An 18691-nucleotide genomic window follows, 5' to 3' on the forward strand; every position below is an offset into this window, starting at 1 on the left:
TCTTCATTTCTTTGCGGTTATATTGCTTATTTGACTTTCAATTCCGTTTATTTGTGGGTTTTTCTCCTCAAAATGGAATATAAAAATACAGTCAATAATAAAAGGAGGCAGCAAGTTCCACCGCCTCTAGTTAAATCAAAGGTAGTGGAGTCCTCTGAACCTTCCCTTTCATTAATTTTGGAAGAAATTCAAGAACTTCGAGTTAATACTGAAAATATTGCGTCAGAAGTTAAAAGTGTGCATAAAGACATGGCTTGTTTGTCTATGAACATTTCTGATAATTCCATCACAATTCAAGATAATAAAACTAAAGTGAATGCTTTTACACCATTGGTGGCAAAAATACTTCCTTTGCATTCTCAGCTTTTGGATATGGAAAATCGCAATAGACAGTACAATCTTCGCATTTTTAATTTGCCTGAAGAAGTTGAGGGTTCTAATTGTCGTTTATATTTGGAAAATGTGATTCCTGGTCTTTTAAATATCAAGTTCCCTGAAAAATTTGAAGTGGATAAAGCCCATAGAATCCCTTCTCATCGCAACCCTCGCCATACTAACCGTAGGCAAATGATATTCAAAGTCCTTCGTAATCATCATCTAGTTTTGATAAGGAAAGCTGCAAGGGTAATTCCCTGACTGATGGTGAATGTCAATAACATTTTTATTCACCAGGACTTTGCTAAAGAAACTGTTGCAATACGTAAGGATTTTGCTGCCCTTCGTCCACAGTTAAGAAGTCTTGGATTCAAGTACGGACTTTTTGATACATCTACAATGCACATATGGAAAAATAACTTCTCCAAATCCTTTCATCGACCGGAAGAATTGCAACACTTTCTTGGTCAACAAGTTCAACATTCAATGGATACTCACGACCCTACTACATGACTCTTTCTAGTTTGATCTTTGCTGACAGATTTATGAGTAATTTTTACATTTTTGGGCTCCAGCGGTTCTGGCCATGTTTGTAGAGCGTGTGTGCATTTCGCACTTCTTATTTATGTATAAGGTTTGCGTCATCCAGTTAAACGTACAAACATTTTAGATTATTTAGGTAGTTCTAAAGCCTATTTCTGCTTTATACAAGAAACTCATGTTGTTGATAAAATCTTAGAATATATGAAAAGAAAACGGGTTGACAATATTGTTTTTTTTCCTGCTAATGGCAGGAAAAATGGTGTAGCCATTTTATTTGCGAAGAAATCTCATTGACAAATTTTGAGTTAATTTACTGATACAGATGGGAGATATTTAATTGTTAAAGTTGAAGTTTATGACTCTATTTTATTTTTATTAAATGTTTATGGCCCTACTGCAGATGATCCTACGTTTTGGAATAATCTTGCTACAGAAGTGTTAAAAATTGGGAATGCCCCCTTCATTGTTGCAGTAGATTTTAATGTTATCTCTGATCCCCTATTAGATAGACTGTCTAGTTCAAATTTTCATCCCCTCAAGGTTTATTTAGCTTTTAAATAATTTCTTCAAACTACTAAATTAGTTGATATTTGGCGTCTCCATTTCCCTACGGAAAAACATTTTACTTTCTTTTCAAACCCTCATAATTCACACTCTAGAATTTATTATATATTGATCAAAAGGCAATTTATTAATTCTATAAAAACAACTATGATTGGAAATATTGATGTCTCTGGTCATGCTATGATTTCCTGTATTTTAAATTTCAATTCATCGTTTACTAAACAATCTAGATGGAGAATAAATACCGGAATAGCTCTAAATGATCATATTAAACCTAAACTTTTATCTGCCATTGATGATTTTTTCCAACTGAACTGAATCCTGAAGGTTCTACTTCTATGGTTAACAGATGGGATGCTTTGAAAGCATTTATTAGAGGAGCTACTATTTCTATTATAACCCATGAGAATAAGACTTTTAATGCTAATATTAATTGTCTTGAGAAACAAATAGCAAAATATGAAAGACTCTTTATTACATCTAGTGATCCACAATACAGAGTTAAGTTACAAAAGCTCCGTTATGAATTTAATACGATTGTTAGTAAGAGGGCTGGCATTCAACTCTCAAAAGCTAAAGCTAAATTTTGTTTTAATGCAAACAAATCTGGGAGAATCTTGGCGAATTATCTCCCTATTAAAAAATACAAAACTCAAAGTACTTCTATTCATAACCCCAAAGGTAAAATTGCTTTGTCTCATAAGGATATCATTAACACATTTTTAAATTTCTACTCTAAATTGTATAATAAACCTGACTTTAATGATGATTCTTTGGTAGATTCCGTCCTATCTTCCTGCATTCTGCCTAAGATTTCTCATTCAGACAAACTTAAATTGGAGTTACCTATTACTCAGGATGAAATTTTGTCTGCTACAAAATCTCTTAAACTAAATAAGTCCCCGGGTCCTGATGGGTTACCTGCAGAGTTTTATAAAGAATTTCAATCTCAACTATCTCCTTTTTTACTACAACTGTTTACATAGTTTGGCTCTTCAGGTGTCACATCTGGTTCTTTTTCTGAGGCTTTAAATATTGTTCTCCCAAAACCAGACAAAGATCACCATCTTGTTTCTAATTATCGTCCTATTTCTTTAATAAATCAGGATTGCAAGTTATATGCTAAAATATTGGCTACACGATTATCCCTTGTATTAGACTCTATCATACATACAGATCAATCTGGGTTTATGAAAAATAGATAATCAGCTAATAACACTAGAACTTTGTTACACATCATTGAACAAGGACATAAGTTAACTAACCCTTCAGGTGTCATGGCTTTGGATGCAGAAAAAGCCTTTCATAAAATTCAATGGCAATTTTTATTTCATACTTCATCGTCCTTTAATTTTAGGGATGCTTTTATCCACATGATTTCAGCTTTATATTTTGCCCCTACTGCTCGTTTGTTCATTAATGGTCAAGTTTCGAATCAATTCTCCCTTTTTAGAGGTACTAAAGGAATTATTGTTAATGATGTTCTTGTTAAGACTTAAGCTTATGCTGATGATGTACTTATATTTATCAGTGATCCTTCATCTTCGTTTCCATCATTAGTATAAATATTAAAACAATATTCTATGGTGTCTGGATACACATTAAACACTAACGAAACTGCATTTTTCCCTTTACATGTCCATTGTACTCCCGATATGATTCCCATGAATGAAATTATTTGGCAAAAAAATAAATTGAAATATCTGGGTATTTTAGTTTCTTCTCCTTTAAAATCAATATTAACTTTAAACAGTAATTTTGTTTTAAATTATATTAAAGACAAAACATGCAAAGGTCTTCATTACATCTTTCCTGGTGGGGTAGAATAGAGTCTATTAAAATGAATGTGGCTCCTTAGATCTTTTACACCCTCTCCATGATTCCTATTCAGTTTCCTTAAAAAAATTTTAAAGACATTGATAACATTCTTTTAAATTTCTTTGGAATAACAAAGCACACCAAATTAGCTATCCTAAGTTAAAAATGTCTAAACGTAATGCTGGTTTTGGTATCCAAGATTTCCTTCTTTATCACAAAGCGTTCATTTTAAAACAGAGTGCCATATGGTTTAATCAATTATTTTTTCGTAACCCACCTTCATGGTTCCTCATTGAAAAATCTATTGTGGCACCTTTTCCATTGCCAACTCTGGTAACAATGTCTAATAAATCTACCTTTTTTCATAAATCTGTTATCCTCAAATCTACTAAAATGATCTTCAATGATGTACATTCATTATTTCAATCCCCCATGTGTAGTACTGATGAATTATCTTTATGGCATAGCAATGTTATTAAACCGAATAGAAATGTTAATTTTGGGTGTTCATGGATAAATGCTGGTATTTTTAATTTAAAGATGTTTATTCTAGTAGTACCTTTGTACCGTTTGAGACTTTACACGCTAGGTTTGGTTTAGCTAATTCTGAGCTTATCAAATAGGAATTTTTATGTAATTCAATTTTAGACTCTTTTTCAGAAGCTCTTCCAACTAATATTCAAGCTGATTTGTCTATTTGTATCCAAACTATATCAATGAATGCTCATTCTATGAATGCTATGATTTCTACGTTTTGGAATGATGAATGGTTGCGTTCCTTGTCTACTGATATTTAGAACAGATATGGCTTAGTAATATATCTGGATGCCTACCTGTTTCCTTATTTCAAACCAGTTTGTATATTTTATTTAACTGCTTATGGACTCCACAGCGTTTATTTAAAGCTAAACTTCTTCAATCTGATCTATGTTGGCACTGTAATTTGCACCCTGGTTCATTACGACATATGCTCTTTAATTGTCCTTTAATCTATAAATTTTAGTCTGAGGTATGAAATATTATTAGGAGGATTTTGAATATTCAGGAAGACTTATCATATCAAATGTTAATATGCAAATCTGTTGTGTTGTCAAAGGATTTAACTGATCTTGAATGTAAACTTTAATTTCTTGATTTCAGCTGCAATAAAATCCATTACTTTTTGTTAGAAAGATGTTTCAAAGTTATCAGTTCATGCATTGTGGTCTTGGGTTATTTTTACATGAAGAGGTGCTCAATTATCTTTATCTGGGGTTTCTCATAATTCTATTTCTTATCATTCATTTTGGATTCCTGTTGACATTTATTTATCTAATTCATGATATATTTATTGCTTATTCACCTTTTTCGGCTCCTTTATTGTAATAATTGTTAATGTAAGGTAGCTCTTTTTTAAACATTTAGTATACTTAGATATGTCTTGATTCCCCTCCCTCCGTCTCCCCTTATGTATTTAATATATGTTAACGTCTAATTTTATCTATACTGAAATGAATTCGACTATATATTTCATTCATAGTGTTCTCTTTTTGAATTTTCATAAGAATATTCTTTTTTGTATGTATTGATTATTGTTTGATAATGATCTTCAATAAAATATCCACTATCTGATTCACAGATCCACACACCCTTCCACTCACTAACCCATACAGCCACTCATACACCTACTCAGTATCGAACACAGCCACTAATATATCGACTTATACACCCATACAGCTACTCACACACTGAGTCAGTCACCCATAGACCTACTCTCACATCTAGTCACTCACCCTTATAGCCAAATACACAGCCACTTATTCACCCATACAGATACACACACATCCACCTACTTACTCATACAATACTAACACATACTCACTCACCTATATAGTCACTGACACAAACACGTACTCCCCTATATAGCCTCTCCCACATTCACTCACTTACCCATACAGGCACTGATATTCCCCATCACTCACCTATACTGTCTTACACATACATAGTTACTCATCCATATACCACTGACATATCCACTTACTCAACCACATGGCCATACACACACTCACTCACCAATACAGCCCCTCACACATGTGCACTCAATAACACATACAGCCACTGACTCACTGACTCACTCATCCATAAAGGCAGTCACACACACCCTAACCACCCATTCAGACACTGAGCCAATCATACAGGTATTCAAACAACCAGCCACTCACATACCCACTCACACACCCATAGAGCCACGTAGCCACCAACTGACAGACCTATTCTGACATTCACACAACCAGTCGTACACCCATACATTCGCTGAGACACCTAATCACTCACATATACAGGCAATCATTCACCCACTAAATCATCTATAAAGGCAATAATACATCCATTGATATACCAATACACATTGGTATATATGTTTAACATTCATACACTTTTTAAAAAACACTCACAGTCACCGGATGACCTCATTAGTGGTGTCATCAGTGGTGTCATTTGAGATGTCATCAATGACGGGGGGCGCTATTTATAGGTAGCTCAGCCAACTGTAACAGTTGAATTTCACTGGTTTTGTATGAGTGAAACCTGAGCCTAACTGTAGTGTCCTGCAACCTTTGTTTTTTTTTGTGGGAAATAAATATATACATATATACCCACCAGGGGGCAAAAACTATAAATAGAAGCAATCGCCTTGTGTTGTTGTGAATTCAGTTTGATGCTATGGCTTCCCTTTTAGAAAGGTCAAGGTGACCGAAAAGCATCAGGACTGCCAGCACAGTAAATAAATAAATTCTTTAAAGCCACCAAAAGTGAACCGTCTGTGTAGCTCGTGAGAACGTTAAGCAACAGTAGTGCTGAAGACCGAATACTATATGGATTCCTGCAGCCTTAAAATTGGTAATGCAAGGGAATAACGATGAGCGGGAAACAGTGGAAAAGAAAATCATTTTTAAAGGCAGCACCCACTGGAGGGAATAACACACCACAAGTACCAGCATGCTTCAAAAGAAGGCCCACGAAAGGCGCCCACAAGTGGGTAAACATTATACATAGCATTCACCTTGGTTTGGTGTGAATTCAGTTTGATGCTATGGCTTCCCTTTTAGAAAGGTCAAAGTGACCGAAACATGTCAGGACTGTCAGCGCTGTAAATTAATATATTCTTTAATCCCACCGTTGAGAGTGCAGCTCTGGTGCTTTCCACAGAGAGAGTTTGTGAGATGTTTAGCCGCTTGGTTCTGCCATGAGGGATGCACCGCCAGCAAAGAGCTCCATGACTTCCCAAAAGTGAACTGTCTGTGTAGCTCATGAGAACATTAAGGAACAGTAGCGCGCTGCCGAAGACCGACTTTGGTATGGATTGCTTAAGACTTAACATTGGTAATGCGAGGTGTAGGACTTGGCCTTTTTGGGCTAAAGTTTCCTAAACTTTTTGGTTTTCCCCCTAGACCATTTTCCTGAGATTGAGTTGCCAATGTTAATGCTTTGGGTGCTTTGCCACTGCTGATCAGTGTCAAAGTACAAGTGTTCCCTATGTAAAGTGTAATGGTAATTGGTTAGCCATGATTGGTATGTTTGCCTTACTAGTAAAGTCCCCAGTGAAGGGCACTGCGTGTGCCAGGGCAGTTGGCTAAATTATCATGTTTTCCTGACATGTCAGGCCTTACTTTCCCTTTTGCATACACATTGGGCACCCCAGTGGTAGGTCCCAGGTAACCCCTGAGCAGGGTGCAGTGACAGTAAAAGGCAGGAAAAATACTAATGTGTGTTATGTCCTGACAGTGAAAAACACTACATTCCGTTTTTCACTGCTGAAAGGCCATCCTGCCAATATGACAAAATGGGGGTGGCTGGGTGTTGTGTTTGTTTATTAGCCTAGTTTCCTGTAAGTATATAATGGAGAGGTGATGTTTAGTATGTATGAACTCACTCATAGTGTCATAACACATCTTTCTGTGAAGGTGGTTTTGTCACTGTTTGTTCAGAAGCCACTCTTAGAGAAAGTGGCTAAGTTTTATGCTTTAGGCATTTCTGTGTGTCTCTGCTGAAATGTGGATTGACTGAATCTGAGAGGTGAGAGGAGCTGGGAGAGGTCTTGACCCAGGGAGGGGTTGAGATGGCACCAGACTGCACTGCATCTAGAGAGTAGGGGGTGGAGAAGCCATGGAGTTCAAAAGGCCTGGGCTGGGTCTATAAACTAATTGACCCATCTCCTGCTGAGTGATTAAGGATCTAGACCCCCAGTATCAAAGGGAGAAATGTGACACTGGGAGGGAGACACCCTGAACTGATTAAGGGAGGGGTCAGGGATCCCTGAGCACAAAGGAACTTCAAAGACATCAACTATGAGAGCTGAAACCCTTGAACGTAGGAATGAAACAGAAATGGATTGAGACTGAAAAGGCTTGGTCAAGAGGAACCTCTCCTAAAGAAGGAGCAACTGAAGAAACTGCTGTGGAAAGACCAATCTTTGCTTTGTGATCGGGGCTGGTCTGCAGTTTGCTGTTCTAACCAAGGGAGAGGCTGTTGGGACTGTGCTTGGAGGCGCTGGGTCCCCCTGCTTGAAGAAGACTGTGCTTTGTGATGTTAAATGTTACCCCAAGGGATTGAGGTTTGCTGGCTCCCTGTTTGGAACCACAGGAACAAAAAAGATTCCGGAGAGGTTCCAAGCAATGTGGTATGCACATGCTTTTGCAGCTTCAGACACTCAGAAGTGGTACCTTGTCATTATGGGCATGCAGGAGTAAACTGAGTCTCGGACGCGCAGGGTGCATGTCGTGGTGCAGGCCATGGTGTTGGTGAGAAGTGCCTGGTCGTTGTGTGCATCTGGAGATGTGGTGAGACTTGGACACGCAGAGTGCGTGTCATGGTACAGCCAGGGTCTTGGTGAGGAGCACCTAGTCATTGTGTGCACCGAACAAAGAAGTGAGTCTTGGCAGTCGCGTAGCTAGGGGGGAGTGGTCAGCCCCAGGTGGCACTATTTTGAGAGTGGCGGCCACATGCCACTGGTGGCCCATGTCGGCAGCCTTTATAATTTATTTTGGGACAATCACTGACACTACTGTCAGTCGCTACAGTAGTGTCCCAAAATAAATTATAAAGGCCGCCGCCACTGGGGCCCGCGAGGCACCCATGTGAAGAGCAAGCACACCTGCTTGTAAATGCTGCCTGCAGTGCAACATGCGTGACGTACCCTGTTTGTGGTTGTGGGTTCCATCCCATGGCCATCAATCTTGTAGCTCACTAAAGTACTACCAAGGACGTCCCTGGGCATAATGTTTGGCCAGCCCTTATGCTGAAAAGTACCGCAGCAGTGACATGTCACACGCTCCACCAACACACGCTTGCCTCTTTTCCAGCAGAAGCAGCACAAGGAATTTGCTGCAGGCATCCGAAGGATGATTTTCTGCTCACAGTGGTTCATGTCGGGTCCATCAGCCAGAGAGCAGTCGCGTCGCCGCGGTTCGATTCAGAATAGAGTCAACTTGTTTCCGGTGAGCCGTGACTTCCATGCCCACACCCCGGTGTAATTTCCACATTGTGCCTGGCATAATAGAGGGGCCTGCTTTACTTAAGTTGCTCTCTGTTGCACCCTCAAATCTCTGGGCGTTTTTGGTATGTGGTTGTGCTGGGGATATATACTTTGCTGGTTTTTTAACTGAATGGCCTTCAGCAGCACAGCTGGGGCCTGCTGTTTGTCGAAGATAACGTTTGTCTTGTGCTGTTCTCCCGATACACTCTCAAACCGCTGGGCGTTTTTGTATATCGTTGGACTCGGGATATACTTCTCTGGTTTCCGGCTTCACGTGCACAGTATGTAACCGGATGGCTGATGGGACCTTTGGCAGCGCAGCGGGGTTTTGGTTTCCCACACATTAATGCAAGTATTGTCCAATAGGTTCGGTATTTAAGGATGCAGAACCCTCTTAGCTCTTAATCCTGGCCGTCTCCCCAACTGCGCCCAAGCCGCTCCTGGACACACCCATGGACCCTTCTCATGCAACTCCTGCAAATATGACGGCACCAAGACCAACTCCACATCCACGAACACCAAACAGAGATCTGACACCAACCACCTAAAATGTATCCTGCTCAACACCCGCTCGGTCCACAGACACGCCATCGACCTTTGGAATCTACTAGACACCATCTCTCCGGACGTCGCCTTCCTAACAGAAACATGGATGAACGCCTCCTCAGCCCCAGACATCACCATTGCCATCCCGGAAGGATACAAGATCATCCGTAAGGACAGCACCAAGCAAACAGGAGGAGGCATCGCCATCGTCCATAAGAATTCCATCCGCATCTCAACCAGCTCAGACGTCAACCTCGCTAGCGCCGAACACCTTCACTTCCAGATCCACACCGACCCCAAGACCACACTCAGAGGCACCCTCCTCTACAGGCCACCAGGACCCCGTGCACAATTCATTGAAGACATCACTGAATTTATCACCCCACACGCCTTCCCCTCCGAGGCCTACATTCTACTGGGAGACCTCAATTTTCATCTGGAAAAGAGCAACGACAGCAACGCCACCACCCTACTAGACAATCTCGCCAACCTTGGACTCAAACAACTTGTTAACACCCCCACTCACTACGCAGGCCACACACTCGACCCCATCTTCTCCTCCAGCAAACATATCTCCTTCAGTCACACCACAGTTCTCCATTGGACGGACCACAGCTGCGTTCATTTTGTCTACAAAAAGACCACAACCCACAACCACCCTCAACCTACTCTACGAAGAAACTGGAACAAAATCACCATCGACCAGATCTCCTCATCGCTTCTTCAAAACCCCCCTGCCCACTCTTCGAACCCCAACCAAGCAGCCATTAACTTCACTCAATGGCTAACCAACAGCGCCGACAACCTAGCACCTTTGAAAAAACGTCAAATGTAAATGTAAATGTAAATGTAATGTAAATGTAAATGTACAAGTATTTATATAGCGCAAGGAATGAAAGAAGTAGCCGAGTGGATGAAGCACAGCCGTCTGAAACTGAACTCAGACAAAACAGAAGTCCTTATCTAAGGTACCTCTCCCTCCACCTCGGACGACTCTTGGTGGCCAGAGGCCCTTGGAAAAGCACCCATCCCGACGGACCACGCACGGAACGTAGGCGTCATCCTGGACTCATCACTCTCGATGAACAGACAAGTCAACGCCGTTTCATCATCCTGCTTCAACATTTTTCGCATGCTCAAAAAAACATTTCGCTGGATCCCCACCGAAACCAGAAAAACTGTCACCCACGCACTGGTCGCGAGCTGCCTAGACTAAGGGAACACCCTATACGCCGTTACCACCGCAAAACTTCACAAAAAACTCCAACGCATCCAGAACGCATCAGCCAGACTCATACTAGACATCCCGCGTAAAGACCACATTTCCAGCCACCTGAAAAACCTCCACTGGCTCCCTGTCAATAAGAGGATAACATTCCGCCTCCTAACCCACGCACACAAAGCACTTTACGAACTTGGACCCGAATGCCTCAACACTCGACTTTCCTTCTACACCCCCTCCCGCCAGCTACGCTCCTCCAACCAAGCCCTTGCTACTGTACCTCGCATCAACAAAACAAACATGGGAGGAAGATCCTTTTCCTACCTGGCAGCTAAAACATGGAACTCACTTCCCACTCACCTTCGCCTCACTCAGAACCATCTAGCATTCAGAAAGCAACTTAAAACTTGGATATTCGACAAGTAATTCCCCACCCCTCCTCAAGCGCCTTGAGACCCTCTGGGTATGTAGTGCGCTATATAAATTATTTGACTGACATGTTTCAGATGGCCCACATTTTCACTTTTATCCCATGGTGCAGGCAAGTCAATGCAATGTGCTCATTCGCATTTATTTACCTATTGCATTTATAAAATGTATATGGCTTTGTGGCTGTTTTATTTAAAGCGAAATTTCTATTTTATTATCGGAGCAATATGCACTTATTTACTTGCAGCACCCACATGCGCCGGGTGTTCCCATGACCACACTGTGCAGGTGGCGAAGAGGATAGCTGATTGGCACTGACTGGCACACCACAGGCTTGACTAATGCAGACCAGCTGTGGGCCTCTTGCTGCTCATTGAGTTTGCGGATATTTCCCATTCTGTAACTGTGTGAGGGAAGTTTATTTTGTTACAAGGCGTCTAGAGGAAGCACAAGTAAGGGTATTCTGGTGCTAATTCGCATCCATTCCGGAGGTATCGTCGCCACCAGATGACACTTCAGGCCATTTAGATTTGACAAAGGCAGCACTTGAGTGGAATGGGCAACCATAAGTCAATGGTTATATGATTTTGTGGTAGTGACTTGTTGAAGAGGGATGTTTTTCTTATGGTACACGGAGGCTTTCAGGCCACCAGATGGCACTGCCCCACTCTTGTTCAATATATTAGGATGGCACAATAAATATTTGCACGTCATTTTCAGTGTTGTGGCCTAAACATGAGGCACTGCAGGTTTTTCAGGATAACATTCTATCTTTTTTACACCTAATTCGGCCATCTGCTAATGTACTATTGAGCGTCAGGGCAATGCTGTTTTTGGGATTGCTGTTTAATTTATTTATGTGCCAGACTATATCAGGGTGTGGGAGGCCCTACCATATATCTTAATTGCCTCAGGCCTGACTCACGGATTCCAGCCGCAGTGAGCATGTGCGTGATAGCATGATTGCTGGGCAAGCCTTGGGAGAGCCAGTGAGACACACATACCAATCACAGTCAGGCAGGCTGACAAATATGTTTAAAAGTATTTAAAAAAATCACACCAGTATAATTAAGGGAGTGGCCCCTGGGTGCTGTGCACAGCCCTATACAAGTGCAAGTTCAGATATTTAACACTTACTTGCACTAGTTAATAGACCAATGAAAAACTAGCATTCCAATGAAACATGTGAGAAATATTTGGGCCCGAAATTTGACAGTGAGGTGAGATTCCAAATTCGAGTCCAAAACTTAAGCTCACACAATCACAGGGCTGCCGATGCCATGGGCAGCAATGTAAGGGTTTGCACGGGGTGCCACAAGCTCTAGCTACGCCTCTGGGTCTCGGACGTGAAGAGTGCGTGTCTTGGTGCAGCCAGGACATTGGTGAGGAGCACCTGGTCATCCTGTGCATGAGGAGAAGAGGTAAGAACTCAGACACGCACAGTGCGTGTTGTGGTGTAGCCAAGGCGTTGGTGAAGAGCGCCTGGTCATGGTGTACACCGAGTGAAGAAGGGAGTCCCAGACATGCAGGGCGCGTGTCTTGGTGCAGCCAGGGCGTTGGTGAGGAGTGCCTGATCATCGTGTGCACCCAGAGAAGAGGTGAGTCTTGGACGAGCAGGGTGTGTGTCACTGTGCAAGCAGAGGCATTGGTGAAACATGCCTGGTCATCGTGAGCACCAGAGAAGAGGCCAGTCTCGGAAGAGTAGATTGTGTGTCGAGGTGCAACCAGATGTACTGGTGAGGAGTGCCTGGGTAGTGTGTGCAACAAATTCGAAGTAAGTCTCTACAGTGCTGAGGGCGGCTCTCAGTGTTTTCTGAGACCACCAGAAGGAGGGTCAGTCCATTGGGCCCGTGGAGTAAAACCGCAGCGGCCGGGACCAGCAGCCCTGGAGGAGCTGAGCCACCAGCCCGAGCTCGCTGTCCCCATTGACGGAGTTCTGGATCAAGGCTCAACTCGCTGAATGAGGAGAGGAGAGTGGGGTTGTGCCCCCCCCAGGTAATGTGAATCACCACCTGCGGTGGGGCGTGGTGCGGGCCCGGAGGGACACTCTCTCAGCCTCTCACTTTAGTCAGCTGCGCAAACCTGCTGCTTCAGCTCGGATCTAGGCCTGTGCTGACCCAAGAAGGGGCAGTACTGGGGCCGGAGTGAGAAGCGGTACTTTTGTGTCATCATTGATCCATATTTGGGGCACTGGTAACGGAGCACCTAAACTGTCGTATTACACCTTGCATTATTGCTGCTAATTGTTAGATCTGGGGGTCTCTAGTTGGCAATGGTTTTCACCTTTGTCCAAATAGGAACCCTTACTTCTAAGTCAGTATAAGGGGATTACACTCCTTAATTACCCCTGCTCACCTCCTTGGTAGCTTGGCACGAGCAGACAGGCTTATCTCAGAGGCAGTGTGTTAAGCATTGGTGAGTAAACACAGCAATACAGTAAAAACACTACAGATGAACACAACACAGGTTTTATGAAAATAAGTCTTCTTTATATAGACTTAACACAAGACCACGAGAAAAATCCACAATAGTACACTTAAAGTTGACTTAAAGGTGATTAAAGTTGCTTAGTTCAAGTTGATGAGGAATGAGACAAAGTTCTCAACAAAGTACCTGGATGCGTAATGCAAAGTAAACAAAAGGCTCGCAAAAGGGGAGATGCGTAGGTTCCCTGATCCAGGGGAGATGATGCGTCGTGCCTCAATGCTTGCGCAGAGTAGGGGATACGACATGATCCTTACTGGTGCAGAGGTGATGAGTAGATTCTCGGCTTGCGGGCTCGTTGCGGTGTGCAAGATGGCGCCTCGATGCAGTGCGATGATCCAGTTGCGATGCGAGACGATGGCGCCCTTCACAGGCCTTGCAACATGCTTCTCCAGTGATGCGATAGTGACTCTCTCGATGGCGTCACACTTCTCCGGTGATGCGACAGAGGCAGCTTCGATGAACACATGCTTCCGGGGAACTGCGGTGAAGGCTCGCTTCTCGGGCGATGCAACAATTTCAGCTGCAAACGGCAATATGCTTCCTCTCAATGCGTCACACTTTCAGCTCCCAGTGACACGCAAATGTCTGGACTTGAGAATTCCCAGCAAGGAAATTCAGAGGGGAGCTCTATTGTGTGAGCTTAAGGTTTGGACTCGAAACTTGAACTGTGCTTGCCTTCTGCTGAAGTCTCTGGGACAAAAGACTTCATCTCCAGCTCCCCTCTGAATTTCCTTGCTGGGAATTCTCAAGTCCAGACATTGAGATTTGTAATAGGTTGGATCCAGTTGTTATTTAATTTTTTGGTATATGAAAATATAGTATCCAAGACAATAAAGGAATATATCTAATCCTTTAGATTAGAGAAGAAACAATTTCTGTTTTGGTAACGTGATCAGACAGAAAATATATATAGTACCGTGATAAGCTCAAGAAATACAATAGGCATGCAACAGACAAGATATCTCTGTTAAAAATGTGAAGAGCAAGCCAAATGCAATAGAAGATCACAATACATATAGCGAGCTACATTTATAAAACCATGTCGAGCTCATAGATATCACGCCTTCAACTCAAATTAGCATGCTCACACAGAGACATCATAATATAAAACAAGAGACCTCACAGGGAAGACGATATCCAAAAACGGCAACTGTAAGTTGTGAATAACACAAATGAATATAAAAAAGCATATTGTAACCGAGGGCATTGTAGAGCAATCAGAGCTTGTCATTATAAGCCAAAATAACATGCATAATATGTCGACAAATCGTAAATCGAAAAAATATAACTAGCAAAAATATACCTGTGATCATCACGATTAACTTTAATAACTATAAGAAAAAGAAACGAAAAACTCATCGTAAATTCGAGAGAAGGAAGCAATAAAACAGATGTGAACAGCGCGAGCAGAACCACATGTGTGGAGCTATACAGTGGAACTCACTGTGTATGGGCATGGTGGCCAGCAGCAGAAAAAGACGTCTATGCTCGTGGAAAGTTAAACCGAGCAATGCAATCTGCCCCATTATGTAGTACCTATGAAATACACAAATTCCGAACACCTGCGATGTCCCTATGCGTTGAACGTGCAGGGCCATTTTAATAAAGTTTTGTTTGCAGAAAGGTGCCGGCCATATTGAAATGGGAAAACGCTGTGTATAGACACAGATGCACAGATATCAACATTAGAAAATTTTGGACATAAATTTTTACAGAAAATAATGAAACTCATTGTTCTGATTAAGCCCAAATTTTACACTACGAAGACAACAAATCGATTTTGATTCAAGTTGTCTAAGGGCTAACTCTCTATTACCGCCTCTTTCATTAACTTTCACATGATCACTGGCACGGAACTCGATATTCTTGTAATTTGCATCTTCTGTACAGATATGGTTGGCCATAGGATATTTTAAATCACCATTCCTTATTGCCCTCACATGCTCCTGTATACGTAGTTTTAAGCTACGAATATTGCTGCCAACATATGTTTACCCACAGAAACATATAAGAACATAAATGACAAACGTGGTATTACAATTAATAAATTGGTCTACTACAAATTCCTTTGAGCGGTTGTATGAGAAACTGGTAGTTTTGTTCTTTCCAAATTTACAAATGCAGCAGCCGCTACATGTAAAGAACCATCGCGGTTTCTCTGGAAACCATGTTTTGTTTAATGATTTGGACTTGACGTAACTTGGACATAATGTGCCTCTGAGAGTAGGTCCTCTTCTGTAAACTACTTTCAGTTTTATTGAGACAATGTCCTTCAGAATGCTATCTGAGTCTAATAGGTGCCAGTTCTTTCTGAGCACATTGTAAATATGGCTACTATACGAGTTGTACTCTGTGATAAAAGTGACTTGCATAGTGTTGGGAACAGTGTCTTTCTTTTGTTTGCTGGTGGGTCTCATAACCTGGCTCTGTCTAAAGCATGTGCTCTTGTTTCAGCTTTGTTAAGGCAATCGGTATCATAACCTTTGCGTTTGGAATTGAGCTTGATTTGGTTGATATTTTTAAAGTAATCACTATCACGACTACAATTCCTCCTTGCTCGCACCATTTCCCCATAAGGAATTGCTCTGATGGTAGAACTAGGATGTGAGCTTGTAGCGTGTAACACGCTATTACATGCAGTAAGATTTTTTGTAAACCTCACTATGTATCTTCCCTTCATGTTCGCATAATTTCTGTACGAACCATTCTCCATCATGTAAGAAGGCATCGCTCATCAAGATCAGTTCAGCCATATCTGGTAACATCCAAGTGTGCTCAAGTTTGTTAGCATCACGTTTGAATAGAATGTTTCTCAATGCATGTATACCCTGTTCTTGTTGGATACATGTGTAAAGGCTTTCGACGTCCATGGTTACAAATAGTAACTCAGAACAGTTTCATGTAAAATCTATAATTTGCAAAGCAAATCTCTACTGTCTCTCAAATAGGAAGGGAGATTGTATACAATAGGCTTGATGTAAGAGTCCACATACTCTGCAATGTGTTCTGTAGGCCCACCATTCCCAGAAATAATAGATCTACCGGGTGAGAAATTACCCCCCTTATGAATTTTTGGCAAAATGTAGTCATATAGAGTAGCTAACAGATGTGAACTGTGAACATCCTCAATAGAGGGCACATCCTCAATACAGTTTGATACAGAGATATGAGGCAAAGAGGGATGTTCTGCAAAGTGTTTCTTTATTTTTATTTTACGGGTGAATTTAAATAAATCCAAATGAACTTATCAAAATCACATTTGTTTGTGGGGCAAAAGTTGGGACCTTTACATAACACATCTGTTTCATTTTTCGTAAGCTCTCTAGAAGATAAGTTAACAACACTTAAATCGTTCACAGTCAGATTGCCATCTATATCAGTTTCTGTACTGGTACCTATAATAGCTACTTCTTCAGATTGGTTCCTTGTTCCCTTGCTTTTGTTCCTGCTCTTGTATTTCGTGCCACCCCGCTTTGTTCTTCGTTTACATTTCTTTTCCGATTACCCAAATGGTACCTCTGTACATCTTGTAAAAAAAACGACGATGTACTGTCGGTTATCAGATTACTGGGTCCCTCACCTAGATCACTTTCTACTGATGAAAGTGAGGTGCTACTGGACGATACACTAGTGTTATCCTTGCTCTCAGTTGTCTCCTGCACCTTGCTGACAACATCATCATACTTGCGTGCAAAGGTGAAAATGCGACCCTTTTTGTAGTGACCCTCGTCTCTTATAATTTTTTAGTGTTTTTTTCTTTTAGATACAATTGGTAACTATTAAGTTCCTTTTTTAGTATCTCATTATTTTTAAAAAATAATGTCTTTCAAATTAGACTCATTGATCTCTTTTTCAAGTATCATTATTTCTTCTCTGATTTTAACCACTTTCCTTTCTGAGTTGGTGATAAGTGTCACCATCATTGTGTAGGGTGCAGAATGCAAGCCTTCCTCCCAGTCAGTTAAAAGGTCCTGATCAAGATCTTCAAAACTAAGAAAAATCATTATCCTTAGTCCTCGGGGAATACATTTATTCTCAATGTACTTCTTTGATGTGGCCCCATCCCACCACTTAGCTAACTCAGACTTTTTCAGTTTTTCCAGACGTATAAACTTAGATTTTAACCCTTCATTATTACCGATTGTTTTATCCTTTATCCTGTACAGTTGGCCTGCTTTTAGTCATATCGCTAAATAACTCGTCAAACATTTGTTTGTGATTGTCATTAAAGTCCATTTTCCAACGCAAACGTTATTTTTAAATGTTTACAATATGCCAAATAACAGTGCAGAATGACGACAATTTAACCACGCACATACAGAACACGCCCTCCCACATATTAATAATTTCCTGTAACAAAGTTAATCTCTCCGTAACAAAAGTGAACACTGCATGATAAATAAATATTATTCCACATTATATTAAAGAAAGGCCGCAATACGGCGCATTGTTGTTTTCCCGATATAATTTCCACAGCCTACTGCAACCCCCTCCCAACATGAGTGAAGCCCCGGGACTGCGGGGGACACAGCGAGCCCCCGCTATCATCTTATTAACAAATACCCCGAGACCTAATTCCACAGCCTACTAAACACCTTCCCAACATAACTGAAGCCCCAGGACTGCTGGGGCCCCAGCGAGCCCCCGATAATATTTTTTTAGCAAATACCCCCGAGACCTAGCCCACCCAGGGGCCTCATTAAAATAAAATGCAGGAACCCACTAGGCCAATTGCACTGATTGTTTTGTATTCTTTGTTTTGGCCCTTGGGGTCTTTCTGTAACCCCCTGAGCAGGCCTAGGTGGTCAGGGTGTTTCTACCCCACCTACCTTTTCTTGTTTTATACCTTTGTTTCTCAGTTTTCTGGTGACTCGCTTCTACCAAGCCACAAGATGGCTGCCAACACTTCCTGGTTTGGAGTTCTGGCAGCCAATCACAGTGAAGCTCGGGAACGCTACTTATGCTCTGCCCAGATATTGAAACTTTTCTCAGCAACTTCTGAACGGATTTACATAATTTTTAAAAAGGTTGCTTTCTTTCTGCCAAATTTGGAGTAATTCCGTTCAGTAGTTTTGGCTGTAGCCTTGCACAAAGTTTCCTATGGGAAATTGATTTTTTCACTCTAATTTTTAGAATTTCTCGAAAACTACTAAACGGATTTACACCATTTAAAAAAAGGTCACTTTCTGAACCAA

This window comes from Lissotriton vulgaris, chromosome 6, assembly GCF_964263255.1.
Source record: "Lissotriton vulgaris chromosome 6, aLisVul1.2, whole genome shotgun sequence".
NCBI lineage: Eukaryota > Metazoa > Chordata > Amphibia > Caudata > Salamandridae > Lissotriton > Lissotriton vulgaris.